Raw genomic sequence first — 16,110 nt, forward strand, 5'->3', positions numbered from 1 at the left:
GGTGAGCAAAATGTAAACAACCTCAGCAAAGACTTCATTTTAGTCTCCCTGGTTCTGAAGTGTTCTGTGCATACATCAGTGGTTCCCGATCCACAAGACATCTGGCCTGGCCTTTCCAGCAAGGGGACAATAGGAGCCTGCACCTGGCCTCTCCAGGCCCCTGCTGTGAGTCATATGCTCTGATGTATGTTCTGACTTTCACGCTCTTGCTATACTGTGTCCTTTCCCTGTAATAAACTGTACATTTGTAATCTTTGCCATTTTGGGTCCTGTGAGTCTTCTTCAGCAATTGAACCCTGTTTAAGTGTCACTGTTAGTGCAGCATATATTCAATTTTTGTAAGTGTTCCATGGGCACTAGGAAAAAAGATGTATTGTTTGGTATACATGTTTCTTTCCAGGAAGCTATTAAATAAGACTTACTGTTATTATTGAGGCTTTATCCTTCATATTTTAGTTTTATACATTTCCAAGCCATTTCATTCAGTTTTTGGTCTCAAATTCTACTAATTCAAGTATCTTGATCTTGGTTTCCCTTCATTTGTATCTGTTTTGCATGTTTCTCCAATTCTCTTTTTGTGCCATTGTGTGATTCTTTTAAATAACATAGAAATGATTTTTTAAAATCCAGTCTGGGAAATTTTATTTTTAAATATGGGAGCAGATTCCATTTATATTTATCATTATCACTAATACATTTAGTTTATTATGTTTCATCTTTTTCTAAGCTATTTTTAGTGGGCTTTTTTGCCATTTCCTTTGGTTTATGATTTTTCTTTTATGAGTATTTCCTTTGCTTTAACTTCTTCATGCTTTGGAAGGCATATATACTCCTTTTAGGACTAGTAAGTATGCCCTTTAAGCATTCTGTGGATCTGGAGAAGGACACATACAAGGTGTTTTGATAGCAATAAAACTATCAGAGACTACTAGATCATGTCAAAAGGATTCAGGAGCCAATTTCAAGTTCCCACTAGCTAAAGTGGGGATAATTTTAGCATCAATAAAGATAATTGCACTGGTGTGAAACACATCAAATATGTTTGAATCCATGAGTTCATATTACCAAAAAACCTTTACTGTTTATCTTTTTAAAAAAACTTACTGTTTTTTTTTAAGAGCTGTTTCTGGCCCCAGCTGTATTTGGAAAACTGCTAAATAAAATATGCAAGCAGAACAACAATTTTTTAAAAAAGCATTCTGTGGCCTGTATTTCTTAAATTATCAGAATTTTTTAAATGAAATAGTAATCTTTTAGTTTCTCCTGATTCAGCCAAGTTGAGCTCACTTTTACTTTCCTCCCTCTTCTCTTTGTTAATAAAATCTTACATTTAGATGCAGATTAATCATTTAGACTTTTAAAAATTTTGTCGTTTTTACACGATTTTGTAATTTTTTTGAACTCTGTTTCTTTACTCTCGTTATTGTGGCATATATTTTTATTAAATTTTTTTTCAAGAAGTATGTGTTGGGACTTCCCTGGTGGTCCAGTGGTTAAGATTCCGCACTTCCAATGCAGAGGGCGTAGGTTCAATCCCTGGTTGGGGAACTAAGATCCCACATGCCACACAGCATGGCCAAAACAAATATAATAAAATAAAAAGTGTGTGTTGATGATATGCTTTTGAACCCTGACAGTGTGGAAGAGCGGTTCCCAGCATGGGCTTAGAAGATCAGATTGCCTAGGCACCATCCTGGCTCTTAGATAAGGTACTCAATCTCTCTGGGCTTCAGTTTCCTCATCTGTAAAATGAGGATAATAAGAATTTCTGTCTTACAGGGTTGTCCATAGAGTGGATGAGTCAATATATATAAACCACTTAGAACAGTGCCTGTCACACAGGGTGTGGTTTTCTTTTTTGGGGGGGGGCCGCCCCGCGTGGCATGTGGACCAGGGATCAAACCTGTGCCCCCTGCAGTGGAAACATGGACTCTTAACCACTGGACCACTGGGGAAGTCCACACAGGGTGTGTTTAATATCTGTTCCATATTATTGTGAAAGACAATTTGGCAGGGCACGCAAATCTTTGGTTACAATCTTTTTCTCCACAAAGTCTAGCTGTTGCTCCATTTTCTTCTGAAAGCTGATGTTGCAGAGAAGCCTGAAACCAAACTGGTGTTGTTGCCTTATAGCACAGTGGTTAACAGCCCTGGTCAGACTGCCTCGGTTTGTGTCCTGGCTCTTCACCTTACCCTGGATGTGCGACCTTGGGCAAGTTACTCGACCTCTCTAATCCTTACTGTCGTCATCTGTAAAGTGGGGCAGCTCCTAGACCTCCCTGTCGTGGACCCTTTGGATTTGTTAGCCGAACCATCCTTCCTCTCTTTTATTTGTCTATTTTTTCTCACTCTAACCTGTTAGTTCTGGGACGTCTAATCATAGTGCCCTCAGCCCCTGGCCAAGGATCCTCCTCCCTCCTCTTGGCCACCGTGGTGGATCCAAGGGCAAGCACAGAACATAAAGACAACCGGTGTCCTTCTGTGGTGAAACCAGAAGAGGGACCCTGCCTTTCTTCTGGGGCAACTGAGCTGGGACAACGTGAGCCCGGAGCTGCGTGTGCCGCTCTGGGGGAAGCCTGCCTGCTCCCACGCGGAATGAGAGAGCTGAGGCAGCTGGAGAGCACAGGGATCCTGACAAGATCGTCCGAGTTTCTGAATCCAGTCCACTTAAAGGCCCGCACCGCCACTTTACTGGAATGCTATGAGGGTTAAATGAGCGCGTCCACGGAAAGCACCGAGTGGCGTGTGGAACTCCAGGTGAGCCCTCGGTTAATGATGACTTGTTTTCTCCTGCCGTAATGATCACAGGGTTTTTCCCCCTTGTTAAAAGTTGTTGCCAACTGTGTCTGCGTGTAGGTAGTTCATTTTCCCTGAAGTGTGGCAAGTTCTTGCAGTCTGCAGATACAGATCTTCCTCAAGCTTAGGAGGACCATTTTCTCAGAGACCTTTCATTGCACGTCTTGGCTGGGAACAGCGAGTACCTGGGTGCTGGTGCTCCCTCTCTGTTCTCCGTATCGATCGATCGTCTCTCTCTCGTCGTTCTCTCCTCCACCTCTGCCTGATGAGCTCCTGGGGGCGTGCACGTGGGGGACAGTGTTAATCCCGAGAGCGCTTGACTCCTTCCTTGTTCTACCCCCAACCCTCCTGGGCCACAGAAGGCCTGGGAGGACGAAGCCCCTGGCTGCCTTGAGGCAGCCCCTTTATCCGGAGGGGTCCCCGGGACGATGGGCTTCGGCCATTTCCCGGGCCAGGGCCTCTGTCCTTCTAGCAGCAGTGCTGGCAGGTACCTGCCATACGCGACTTCTGAGTGCAGACTTCAGGCAGAGTCGGGGGAGGAGCGGCGGCTCTGCAGGATCCCACAGACCACTGCTGCACAGGCCTAGCCTGGGCGCTCAGAGGAAATGCAGAATCTCAGGCACCATTCAGGACCCACTGCATCCCAAGGAGCGTTTCTCACAACATCCCCAGGCGATTTGTGTGCGCATTAGCCTCTGAGAAGCTCTGCTCCAGAGCACAGGCCACTTTAACCCTTTTGTTCATGATCCTTTTTTTTTTTTTTTTTTTTTGGTCTACTCACAAAGTCATTCTTTACAGCAAAAACCTTCCCAGACTTTATCACCAGACCAGATCACGTCATGTTCTCTTTATTGCTTACTTCATCTTCATGTGAATTTTCCCTTAATGGAATGTTATTATCATGAAGTGGGGGCTCCATTGCCAGGGACTAGGAGTCTTATATGCACAGTCCACACTTCACTGAAACTTTAACTTTACTAGGTCAGATTCCTGCTGTGTCCTTGGCTCGCCTCACCTTGCCATATTGTGTCAGCAGCTTCTGTTTTGTTCTTCTCTCCATAAGAGCTCAATGATTTGAATACTTTCTCCTGGAGTTTAGAAAGGTAACTAATTTGTTTCTACTCACTAACCGTGATACATTTTCTTTCTCCAGCACTGGATCAATATTGCCCACCCAACAGTAACAAAATATTAATGGCTAACATTGGTTACCACACACCATTGACATGGTTAATCTCATTGTAACTCCATCAGGTAGGTTCAAATATTCCTATTTTTTGGATGAGTTGGAATTGGGATCTTTCTCTCTCTCTTTAAGATACTTCCATTCTCATGACAAAATATTATGTGTACTATAATGGGTATATAGAAATTCAATATACAATTTTGTCTACTTCTGTGTACCTCTGCATATTTCCATCAGGAAAAGGTACGTAAAAGCAAAATAAATAAGTACTGTCTGTAATAGTGGATGACTGTCCAATGTATCTCTCCAGCTCTGACCTCTCTTCTAAACTTCATCTAGATTTATATCTAGGGACTTTTTTGACCTTTACACTTGTGAACACCTCACAAGCATTTGAGACCTGATGGGACTGAACCTGCACTCCCGCTACTTCCTCCCCAAATCGCTCTTCTACCCATCCTTCCCACTGTAACTTATGGCATCATCATATGTCCTGTACTCAAGATGGTCCCCTCTCCAGCACCTCTTGTACCCAACCCATCACCAAGTTCTGTCAGTTGTAACCTCCAGAGGATGTCCTAACCATTCGCTTCTCTGTCTGCAGTGTCAGCCACCACTGTTTTCCAAGTCATCATCACCCTTCACACTTCCCTGACCCACTCAGTGAGAGTCCCAGCTCCATCCTTATTGCCATCTGGGGACCAGACGAACCTTTAAAATATAAATCACATTGGCCACTTATTTAGAGCCCTTCAATGACTTCCCATTTCCCTTAGAATAAAATACAAACTCCTCACCCAGCCTTAGGTGGCCTTGTGTGATCTGGCCCTAGTACCTCTCCCATCACATCTTGCACCACATTTCCCACCTTCCTCTCCTCAGTCCTCTTTTAGTCTCTCTGCTGCCCCACATGCTTTTTTGCTGCAGAGCTACACACCCCTGCCCACTCTCTATTTTTCGATCTTCTCTTACTCATCCTTTATATCTCCAGCTATATATTCCTTCTTTAGAGAGACCTTTCCTAACCACCCAGTCAGAACTGGCTTCTCCTGAGTAATCTTTATAGTGCCAATTGTGGCAGCCATCACAATTTGCAATTACATGTTAACTTGTGTTTAAGGGTTTAGTGGCTGCCTCTCGTACTCTGAAGATAGAGAATATGAAAGCCTTTAGATCCTAGCACCTAGCACAGTGACTGGCACATAATAGGTGTTCATGAAGCATGTGGTGAAGAACTGAATCTCCTTGTCATTTTCTTCTGCACTCTGGGAAAGCATCTCAAAGATGTCTTTCACGTGAGCAGGTGAATTTTCTACCACTTCCTTTCTATTCTTTACTGACTTCATATGGATTTTAATTCTCTTGTTGCCTTTGGAATTTTCTTAGTCTTTGAGTCAACTACCTTTTCGTCTTTTGCTCTTCATCTTCCTGTGACCTTTTGCTCCTCACGCACAGAGGTTATGATTACTTGCAATCTTTTGAAGATGCCAAGTAGTGTGACTTCCTTCTTCTGGACCTGAAAGCAAATAATTTCCCACAAATATTTCCTTTCTCTGAGTCTTCCAACTACTTCTCTTATCCCATAGTCTTTGTTTGTAAACCCCAACTTGTTTTTTCACCCAACTTCTTTTTTCACTTAAGTCATAAACAAATAAGGGAAGACCCTTCCAGACTCAGTGGGTCAACAGAATGCATGGGTTGCCTTTAGTCTCAACTTCTATCTGTTTGGGTAGCGGTTCCATCCCTTTGATACATCTGTAGTTGGAAAGTGGGTGAGTTGATGAGCACAGCTTCCAGTCCTCATTTCAGCTTCTAATAGGCTCTCATTGCACCTGTTGAATTCTGGTGATTATTGCCCTCCTCTCATTGTCTCCTTCTCTGGTACTGGAAGCCAGTGGCAGTAAGTGAAACTGTTCTTCCTATGTCTGTGGTCGCCTACACTGAGTGAGTAATGGGGGAGGATATGCTTTATACCACGGCCACTTGGTCCTTACTTCCTGCCTAGTTGATTGCTGGGCTTGTTCTGTCTCAATGTGAAAATGTAAAAAGACAGTTGGGTAGACTGAGCGGTGGGGATGGGGGCCGGAGGGGTCAGAGGGCGCTGGTGGGGGTGAGGGGTTTCAAGGCAAGGGGCAAAACTCAGGAACAAAACTGCCTCACTTACAGTGTAGCTCCTTGGAATCAAGAGAATTGAATGCCCAGTTCTCTGGCTAGTAAAAGTCCGAATCTCTGAGTCAGGACACAGTTGGTGGAGCAATAACAATATACCTTAAAAAATATATATTTCTCCACTTGCTCTCTTTCATGAAGGGAAGCCTGAGTATTCCATAATGTGAAGTATGGATCTATTTTTCTCAGTCTAACTCCATCTGCCTTAAAATTATTTTCAGGGCTGCTCACAATTTTATATTATGTTGCCTGTCAATCTTTCATTATTTTAATGGGTTTTTATTCTTTTCTGTAAGGTCATGGGATATTAGTGAAAAGTTGTGAGGAGTTTCACTGGAGGACTGTAATATCCAATTTTTCTCTTATCCGCTTTCAACAAAGAACTCTGTAGATCCACAGAATATTCATGAATATGATTTTTTTTCTTAACATCTGCTCCCATAGCTCTGTCAGTGAGGAATTCATCATTCCCAAAGCATTCCATATGCTTTTCCACTCTGCATTTACCCATGCAATTTCCCCTGGCACAAATCCTCTTCATTTTTTGGCCTCTAGCAATTCAAGAACAGGATGTTTCGATCCTCCTCTTCTTTTGAGCCGAGGACACTGTGACTCCATGTTTGTGAGTACAAACATTCTAATCAGAATCATGCCAACATTGATGAAATTTAATGAAGAACATATTTTCCTGAGCAAATTCAAATCAATTTAATTCCTTGATATCATTTTTCTGTATAATGCAGGTAAAATGTTTCTAGTATATATTTAAATTTATTTGCTTTTATTTTACTAATTATTTTCATCTGGAAAATTCTTGTTTATAAAAATGTCACCATGGAGACCTCTTTTAAAATTTGTCCCAATAGGGCTTCCCTGGTGGCGCAGTGGTTGAGAGTCCACCTGCCGATGCAGGGGACACGGGTTCGTGGCCCGGTCTGGGAAGATCCCACGTGCCGCGGAGCGGCTGCACCCGTGAGCCATGGCCACTGAGCCTGCGCATCCGGAGCCTGTGCTCCGCAACGGAGAGGCCACAACAGTGAGAGGCCCGCGTACCGCAAAAAAAAAAAAAAAAAAAAAAAAAAATTGTCCCAATAAAAAAATTTAACCTCTTACAAGTGAGTTTACTTTTATGGCAATTTTGTCTACCAATTTCCTGAGATGCAAATTTTGTGTCCCTGAATTTTGCCAAGACGTGATTCTTCTGATAGTTTTGAGCCAATAACAAATGTAGAAGATAGTAGTGGTGACCCTCCCCATACTCCCTTGGCACTCACCCTTCAGTATACCTGCAACTCCCCACCTGAGGGCTTTCTCTCAGCCAGACACCCCAGGCCAGAAGTGCTGGGGGGTTAATGTGCCTGGGAGTAACCCTGAGCCAATGACGGACAGCAGTTGGAGGATAAATATCCTAGCTTCCTTGTCCTCTGGTGAGATGACTCAGGTGAGTTCTACAGTTTTTCCCAGTACGCCGGGGAAGGGGGTGGGATTGACCCCCAGTGAAAAACTGCTTGCTGATATACTCTTTACTGGCTCATCCCCAGCCCTGTCTTATTTCCCACCTCCCTACTGATGCTTTCTGGAATGACCTCTTAGATCATTCTAATACTCTCATTCTAGTCTCAGATGGAGTCAGCTTCCAGGGAGCCCAACCTAAGACTACAAATATAATTGTATAAAGTTTTTGCCATTGTCAGTTATATTGTGTTGATTATTTTTATGGAGTCTAAATTTTCCATGGTTGGTGTTTTTTTTTTAATTCCCAGGGATAAAAAAAATTTTTAATGAGTTAAAATAAATGAGCCCCTAAATAAAAATGAGCCATTTTTTCATCTTAACAAATTTTACTAGGTGCTATTCTATGTTGATTATTTCTACCAGAACTAGAATCTACTTGAATAGAAAACTGATAGATTGGATCTGGGTGCATGCCTGGGTCAGAACCTCCTGCCTCATGTGACATCCTGTGCTTTTTTTTTTTTTTTTTCCGGTACGCGGGCCTCTCACTGTGGTGGCCTCTCCCATTGCGGAGCACAGGCTCAGGAGCCATGGCTCACGGGCCCAGCCGCTCCGCGGCACGTGGGATCCTCCCGGACCGGGGCACGAACCCATGTCCCCTGCATTGGCAGGCGGACTCCCAACCACTGCGCCACCAGGGAAGCCCTTCATCCTGTGCTTTTTTGCACATCCTTTCTTAAAAAGCCTTTTTCATATTCTCCACCTAGAGAAATCCAACTTAATCTCCATGACCAAGTAGAAATGCCAATTCCTCCATGAACCTTTTACTGATTCTCATCAATAGTAACTATAACTCTGAGCTCCCACAGCATTCCTGTTTTTCCTTCTACTTGGCACCTTGTCTTAAGTGATTTTTAGGTGTTTCTGTTTCCTCATTAGATTGAGAGCAAAGTAGATCTTTTCTTTCACTCCCACTAGCACCCACATAGCAGGTATTTAATAAAAGTTTGAACGTATGTTTTCATTACAGAAGATGGAACCCTACAAAGAAAATTCTCATAATCCAGATCTAAGGAGAATGCTATTTAGGGTTTCTTTTGAATCTGTAATGTATAACACGCTTTTCTCAATATTTTGTCTCTCAAATATATTTGATTCTTAATCATTTTGTTACATTAGTATATTTTCCATCCTTTTTCTCTAAATTGTTTTATTTGCTTTCCATATTTAATGAAATGTGATGATATGATTTTTAATAATTGCCAATAATTAAAGATACCTAGTCATCATTTGAATTACTATACTGAAGAGTGACAAAGCATAGTTGAAGAATCCTTCAAAATCCATAATAAAACACCAAAATATCATTGAAAAATGCATAAATGACATGAACAGGAATTCATAGAACATAGATGACAAATAGACGTGAAAACTACTCAACACTCACTATAATCAAATAGTAATTAAAATACAATTTTCATCTATTAAATTGCTAATTTATTTATTTCTAAGTACAGGGTATGGTAATAGAGAAACTCAAATTCACTGCTGATGTGAGTTTAATATTGTACAACTTTCCTGGAACTTAACCTAGCAATATTTGTCAGGGACTTCAGTTCATTTTTTAATTCCATCTTACAAAACTACATTTAGGAAACAACTGTAAGTCTGGAACATATCAAATGAAAGAAATTTTTTAAATGTAGTATAGGAACAAGAGGGGCATGGTTAGATAAATTATGGTACAGCCATATTATGGAACACTAAGCAATCACTACAAATATTTTCAAAGAAATTTTAATGACTTGTGAAATTGTTTCTAATAAAATTTTATGTGGAATACAGGGTACAAATACAGGATACAAAACTAATCTCACTCATCTCCATAACACTCTGATCCCCAAGACAGCTTTCTATTGACTCCTAGGTATGAGTCACTTTCCTGTTTCTTAGCATGTCTCACAATTTTTCATTAGAAACATTTTAGATAATATATTGTAGCAACTCTGGATCCTGTGGGGTTGTTTTGCTGTTTTTTTGGTTTGTTGTGTTTGTTTAGTGACTTGCCTGGAGGAATTGTGGTGGCTATTCCCCGCCCCCCTCCCCCACCCAGGTACAACCACTGATGTCTCAGCTCACTTTTTTTTTTTTTAACTCTTGTTTTTATTTTTAAACTGGGATGCCCAGGGATCACCGGAGTCATCACAGCTTTGTGGTCAGCCAGTGATTGGTCAGAAGTTACACTTAAACACCTTGAGCCAGTAAAGCTTCTGCCCTTTGCTGAGCAATCTGTGTGTGGCCTGGGGAATGCATTCAAAGTCTGTGCAGTTTCCAAGTCTATTACAGCTTTTATTTTCTGTGTTTGCAAGGCCTCACATCCAGCCAGGGACAAGTAGCTTGCTAGGGCCCTCTTAGGTCTCCCCTTAGTTACACACAGCCTTGTCCATGAGCACAGCTTCCTAGACCACCAGGGTTAAAGTAAATATCTCATTCACAAGATCTCCTGGTCTGTCCACTAGTCTATTGCTAAACCCAATCACTATTGAGACCTCAGGCTAGCTGCAGTGTCGGCCACACTGACACATGGGATTCTCCACACTCCATTCCAAAGAAAGGCAGACCCCTCCAATGGCCCTGGTAGAATTTCCATGCCACAGAGCTGGGGGACAAGGAGTTAGGATGAGAACAGCCCCAGGCTAAAACATCAGACTCCCACTGTTCTTACTGAGGTTCAGTACATTTTCTTGAATACGTGCTTCTCAAGTTGTTGGATGCCTTTGGTCAATTTCCAGAGTCTTTACATTTTTTTTTGACAAGATTGTTCACTTTTATCATTGTTTTTTAGGGAGAGGATTTGCTGAGCTCCTTAGTTGGCCATTCTGGAAGTCCTGCTCCTTAAATCATACAAGTTGTACAAATTAATTACACAAACTTATCTTACTCCTGGGGGGAGAAGGTGGGACCTTCCTTGGGATGTGAAATCCCCAGGGTAATGTTGCCTTGGCAAGATTTTCACTTCAAGCCTGGAAGCTAACTGGAGCTGCAGGAGTTAAGTCCTACTTTGTAAACCAGAGTGCCTGAATCAGTGGTCCTCTGTGCTTGTTTTCTTTCAGTTACTCCTTAGCCAGGCTTTCTCAAGAGCATTCATGGATCATATACATTCCATGAAAAAAAGAGCTCCGTGGTCAAATGTTTGATTTACACCTAGCTAAACGAAATCAAATGAATTTACATAAGGACTTCTCACAGCCTTTTAACATGCTGTTTGAGATTCTCTGAGAAACGATATGTAGGGTTTCCTCAAATTATCGTGACCACTGAACACTATCCCCCCCCAGAGCATTTCAGGGGATTAATGATCTGCAAAACACCCTTTGGTCTTGTTTCATTTGACATTTTCAGCCTGGGTCAGAAATACTGGATATTAAGGGAAGAGCTATCTGTTGACAACTGTGATAGCTGTATGCATCAACCTTTTAGACATAGGAGCGATGGTGGTGGAAACTGAATGGAGGGAAATTCCTCTGGGAGGTCAATTTTGGCAGACAATCTAGCTCTCTAATACAGCTGCCCCTCCTCACCAGGAGTATTTCATTGGTGATCTTCCAAGTTTCTGGGTTCTATTTTTATTAAGGCAGACTTATCATGTGCCAGACATTAAGTCAGACTCTTGGAAAATAAAAAGACAGCATCTGTCCTCAATGAGTACAGTTAAAGGTAAGGTAAAGAAGACATTTATAATCAAGTTTTAGAGGAGGTGGGGTCTAGGTATCCACAAGGTGCTATGGTAAGACCAAGGGGACATTTAAAAAAGATGACAAAGGCCATGATGCCCAGGCTGGTTCTTGAAGGCCAAGAAAGGGTTAGCCAGGAAAAGAGGGACAGATCATGTGTGAAGGCAGAGACTCTGGAGAGAACATGGCATGTTCAGGGAACTCCCAGCAGCTTGCATAGCTAGAGAATAGGGCACAGGAGAGACTGAACAGGTATGAAGGGCATGCTAGGTTTGAATCTTATTCTCATGGTGAAGGGGGATTATTAAATGCTGTTGAATCTCAGGATCAGATTTACCTTTTGAAAGTTCACTCTGCAAGCAGTGTAGAAAATGGATTGTGGAGGTAGAAGATCAGAGAGAAAGCTCCACGAGGCCAGTATGGATGGCAAGGTGAGGGCAGTTGAGAGTTTAAAGTGATAGGAGTGGGTGAAGTAAGACGTTGGGGTGAAGCAGGAGAGAGGCAATGGTAGCGCCACATAATAATACATGGAACACAGGACAAGGGGCAGGTTTGGGGGGGAGAAGATAATGTACTGAGGTTTGCACTTGTTCAGTTTGAGATTCCGATAAAACATGTGAGAGATGTTCAGAAGATGGTTGGAACTCTGGGTTGAGAAATAGAGATTTAACAGGTATCAGAATAAAAGTGGTAGGTGAAGCCATAGATGTGGGTGAAACTGGACAGGGAATGTATAGACTGAGAAAAAAGCAGAGACAAAAACCCTGAGGAACTGTATTATCTCCCTCTTCCAAATGCCTACAGAATCTTTTTGTAACTCATATAGCAATAAACATTTAGCTCAGTGCCTATTATGTACAAAAAGTATCATGCTAGATATGAGGGTACAAAGAGGAATAAAAGAAGGTCCCTTCATCCAAGGAGACTATGTTCTAATTGTGGAAGGAATTACACCCAACTAGTATGCAAAATGAAATGAAATAAGAGCTATAAATGTGTTGAGCATAGAAGAGGCAATTAATTCAATGGAAGAGATAAAACATGTTTCAGGAGAGGAGGAGAGCATTTAAGTTGGGCTTTGCAAAATAAGTGGACTTTGCAAGCAGGGAAGGGGAAACAAGGCAAGCGATTTGAAGCTGGAAATTAGCAAAGATCACAACAGAACAGAGTGCTGGAAGTGATAGAAAGAGGTGGGAAAGGTGGCTTGAGGCCAGGATCCAGGGAATCCTGTCCAGGTTTCTCAGGAGTCCATTTTAAAGAAGGCACACATGTGCCTAAATATATCCAAGTGCTTGTGTTGCAGGAGATTCATTTCTACCGGATTCCCTAATTTCAGAAATGCTTTTAAGAACAATGAATCAAAAATGCTAAAGGAAATCTAAAAATCACCAAACTAAGGCTTGAGGGCTTATAAATGCTTTTTCTCAGTTCTCTATTTCCATTCTGCAAAACTCTGTTAGTGGAACTTTAATTACTTGGCTTCACTATAAAATTTCCATTGCATGTAAGTGTAAATAATTTCACTCAAATGCTCTCATTTCAATCTGTGGCTGAAAGCATCGGTAGAAATTACATTTTTGTGGCACTTCCTTGGCACGTTGAAGGAAAACAAAATGTATACTGTTAATCAAGTCATGAGCGACTTTGAAAGTGATAGATTATATCAAGATAGTAAATAATAAGAGATGAAGTATATTTTAAAGATTAAAAATATTTTATTTAAACTTTTCTTCATAAACACTTTTAACATTTTTTTCAATTTAAAAACAGAATGGATAGCATAAACATGTTTTGAATAGATTATATTCACGGCTTGGGAAAAATTACCTGACAAAAATGTAAAGGCTTCCAAAACAGGTATAAAAGGCAAACCTTAAATTATTCTAAGATTTTTAAATCGGCCCTAGGATTATTTGACTACTGGCCCAAAATGTACCTAAAGGTCAAAATATTTTTTCTATAGACAAAATATGCCCAAGGGGTATAGGGCATATACAAGTTAGATAGAAAATAACCTCTCTGATCACCTCACTGGAACATTCCTTCAGAAAGCAAACACCTAATCCTTACTGATATACTGATTAATAAGGTTTTTAATGTAGTTGTTCCCAAAGATGTAAAAAGAAAATCTAAGAACATTAAGGAGGAACAAACAAAGCTGATGGCATTCTCTCAATGTTACTTGTGTAATATTGAAGTTATACTGGTATACTGAAAGGAAACGACTTCCATGAGTTTACCTATTCCAGTCTATGTCTATTGAATATTTGACTTTATAAACTCTTGATAAACTAATTTTTCAGAACTTTCATTTTTAAGATAAATCTCTTTTTAGAAGATATTTATCCCCAAACCAACTCTAATCTGATAGAATGCATGATCCCTAAAAATGTTCAGAGTACAAAAAAAAAATGTATAATAGGCAAACAGGAAAAATGGCACTAGCAGTTTTACTGCCATATAGCCCTCATTTATATCTAATTTACACTATTATCTATGTTGTGTTTTACTTCAGTCTAAAATTTTAAATTACGTATTCTCAAAAGAGCTAGTCTTTTCTGAGAGATAGCTTATAAACTGAAATAACAAATTATATTATAAACTGAAATGTTATGACCTACAACCACATATACATATATAAAAATAGTCCCACTGAACGTCTGACATGTTTAGATAATGCAGCTCAAATAATTTGTTATAAAATATTTTAAAGCTTAGTTTCATGTAATTAAGACAAAACCATTTTTACCACTTCTCCCCACACAAATGTGTGTGTCCTTTCCTATGACTCGAGCAGGCTTCCCAGAATGAGGTGTCCAAAGGTGCTGCTTTAGAAAAGATAAGTGAAGGGCTCAGTCAATATTTCACAAATTATAGTAACACTCACACAGAGTAATGAGGACACAGAGAAAGCTGTCTCAAGAAAAGCTAATAATTCTATTAATTAAGCTTTACTTTTTAAAAACCAGTAGTATTTCTTCCAATACAAAACCTTCAACGTGAGAATCTTGAATTTTATGAAAAGGTTGTAGTGCAAGGATTTTCTTTAAGCAGATTAAAATAAAAACTTAGAAGGTCAAAGACATGGAAGAGAACTTTCTAATTAAGATGCAATTAACAAAAATCAGCTATTTTTGTAAAGTCTGGCATTTAAAATGTAAAGTGAAAATTAACACACAAAGATCACAGCAATCACACTGTATAGTTTTAAATCTTACTGAATTTTTAAAAAGCTATTTTGAGCACATATAATGTATATAAACAAAAATGGTTCCAAATGAAGCACACAAAAAATAAACTTGAAAAAAATTCTATGAAAAATTTTTCCATAGTTTAGTATAACAAAAATAAATCTCTTTCAGCAATTAAACCATAATTTTAAAAGGGAATGTACGTTAATCATGGATTTAAAATAACCTAAATTAGCACTACATATAAACAGAAGAGTTTTCTCATACATTCAGAACCCAAGCAATAACAACTATTCTTAAAGCTCAAAACTGATTACAGCTAACATCAGGTCAGACATGACTTACGTGTGAAGCTAAACCCAGAGTTAGTTCAAGTTAAAAGATTTCACAAATTTTCCAAAACATGAACTTTGATCTTGGCCTTGTGTTTTTACAATGAAGACCAAGAATATTCAATTGTTTGCCCAGATCTTACTTTAACTAGGACTACGAAGTCATATCTAAGCAATTAAAGAGAACCACCACTGGAGTGTAAAAGCCTGATAGGGGTACCCTGTCTCGGTCTTTTCCAGCAAAAGACAACAATGAGGAAAATAATGAAGACGTTACTGTTATTTTCTTTAAAGCAAGATGGCACACATATAAAACACTAAGCCAACTAATATATTAGAAAAAGAATTAAATGGCTAATCTAACTCCTAGTTTTCAAAAATAAAACGACTAAAAATGATTTTTAAGATGTAGAAAAAGACTTTTACCCATATTACCATGGGAAACATGATACTGAATTTCATTTTTAGAAACTGAAAGTAAATGATAGGACAACTTAATAAAAATTTAAGTCTCATATACAAAAGAATATTAACTTGATTTCTAAAGCCAATCCCAATGTTTTGCTTTTTTAAAAACTACTTATGTACCTGACTGTTTCTAGCCTCCAGTTGTAGAGTTTTAAAATCAGGTTTTTTTCATAATTGTCTATTTTAATTGCAAAAATGAAACAAGTCTTCACATTTCCATGACTTCACTCTTCCATTTCATATTCAGTGGTGGCAGCAGCAAAAAAAAAAAAAAAAAAAAAAAAGTGAAACTAGAAAATTTATACAACAGCCATATAGAAGGCATTGCAATATTGCACCAATATCCTAAGATCTGGCAAGTTTTGCCAGTGTAGATCTAGACTGTATCATGTATAGAGTCTACTCAGAAGAAAATGGCATCAATTTGAATGATCCACTCCCTGGTTATTCTTGCTTAATTTTGACAACTATATGTTTTTTCTTCGAGTTTAAAGAGTTGAAAGGTGCGGCTAATCCTAAAACACTTATTATAAATGCTTTAAAACAGTTATTCTTGATCCATCCTGAACTTTGAGGTTACTGTCCTTCATGCTAGTAGCTTTCAGTAAATAAAACAAAAGCTGAGGGCTTACATCCCCAGTGCCACTAAATATTTTGTACTAAATAAACAAGTAGATATGACCAGTTAAGATTATAATTCTACTCCTTACCTCTAAGTCAAAACTGAGCTCAAATTTTCCACAAGTTGCTACTTTCCATTCAATAACAGATGCAGCAGC

This window comes from Hyperoodon ampullatus (assembly GCF_949752795.1).
Source record: "Hyperoodon ampullatus genome assembly, chromosome: X".
Lineage (NCBI taxonomy): Eukaryota > Metazoa > Chordata > Mammalia > Artiodactyla > Ziphiidae > Hyperoodon > Hyperoodon ampullatus.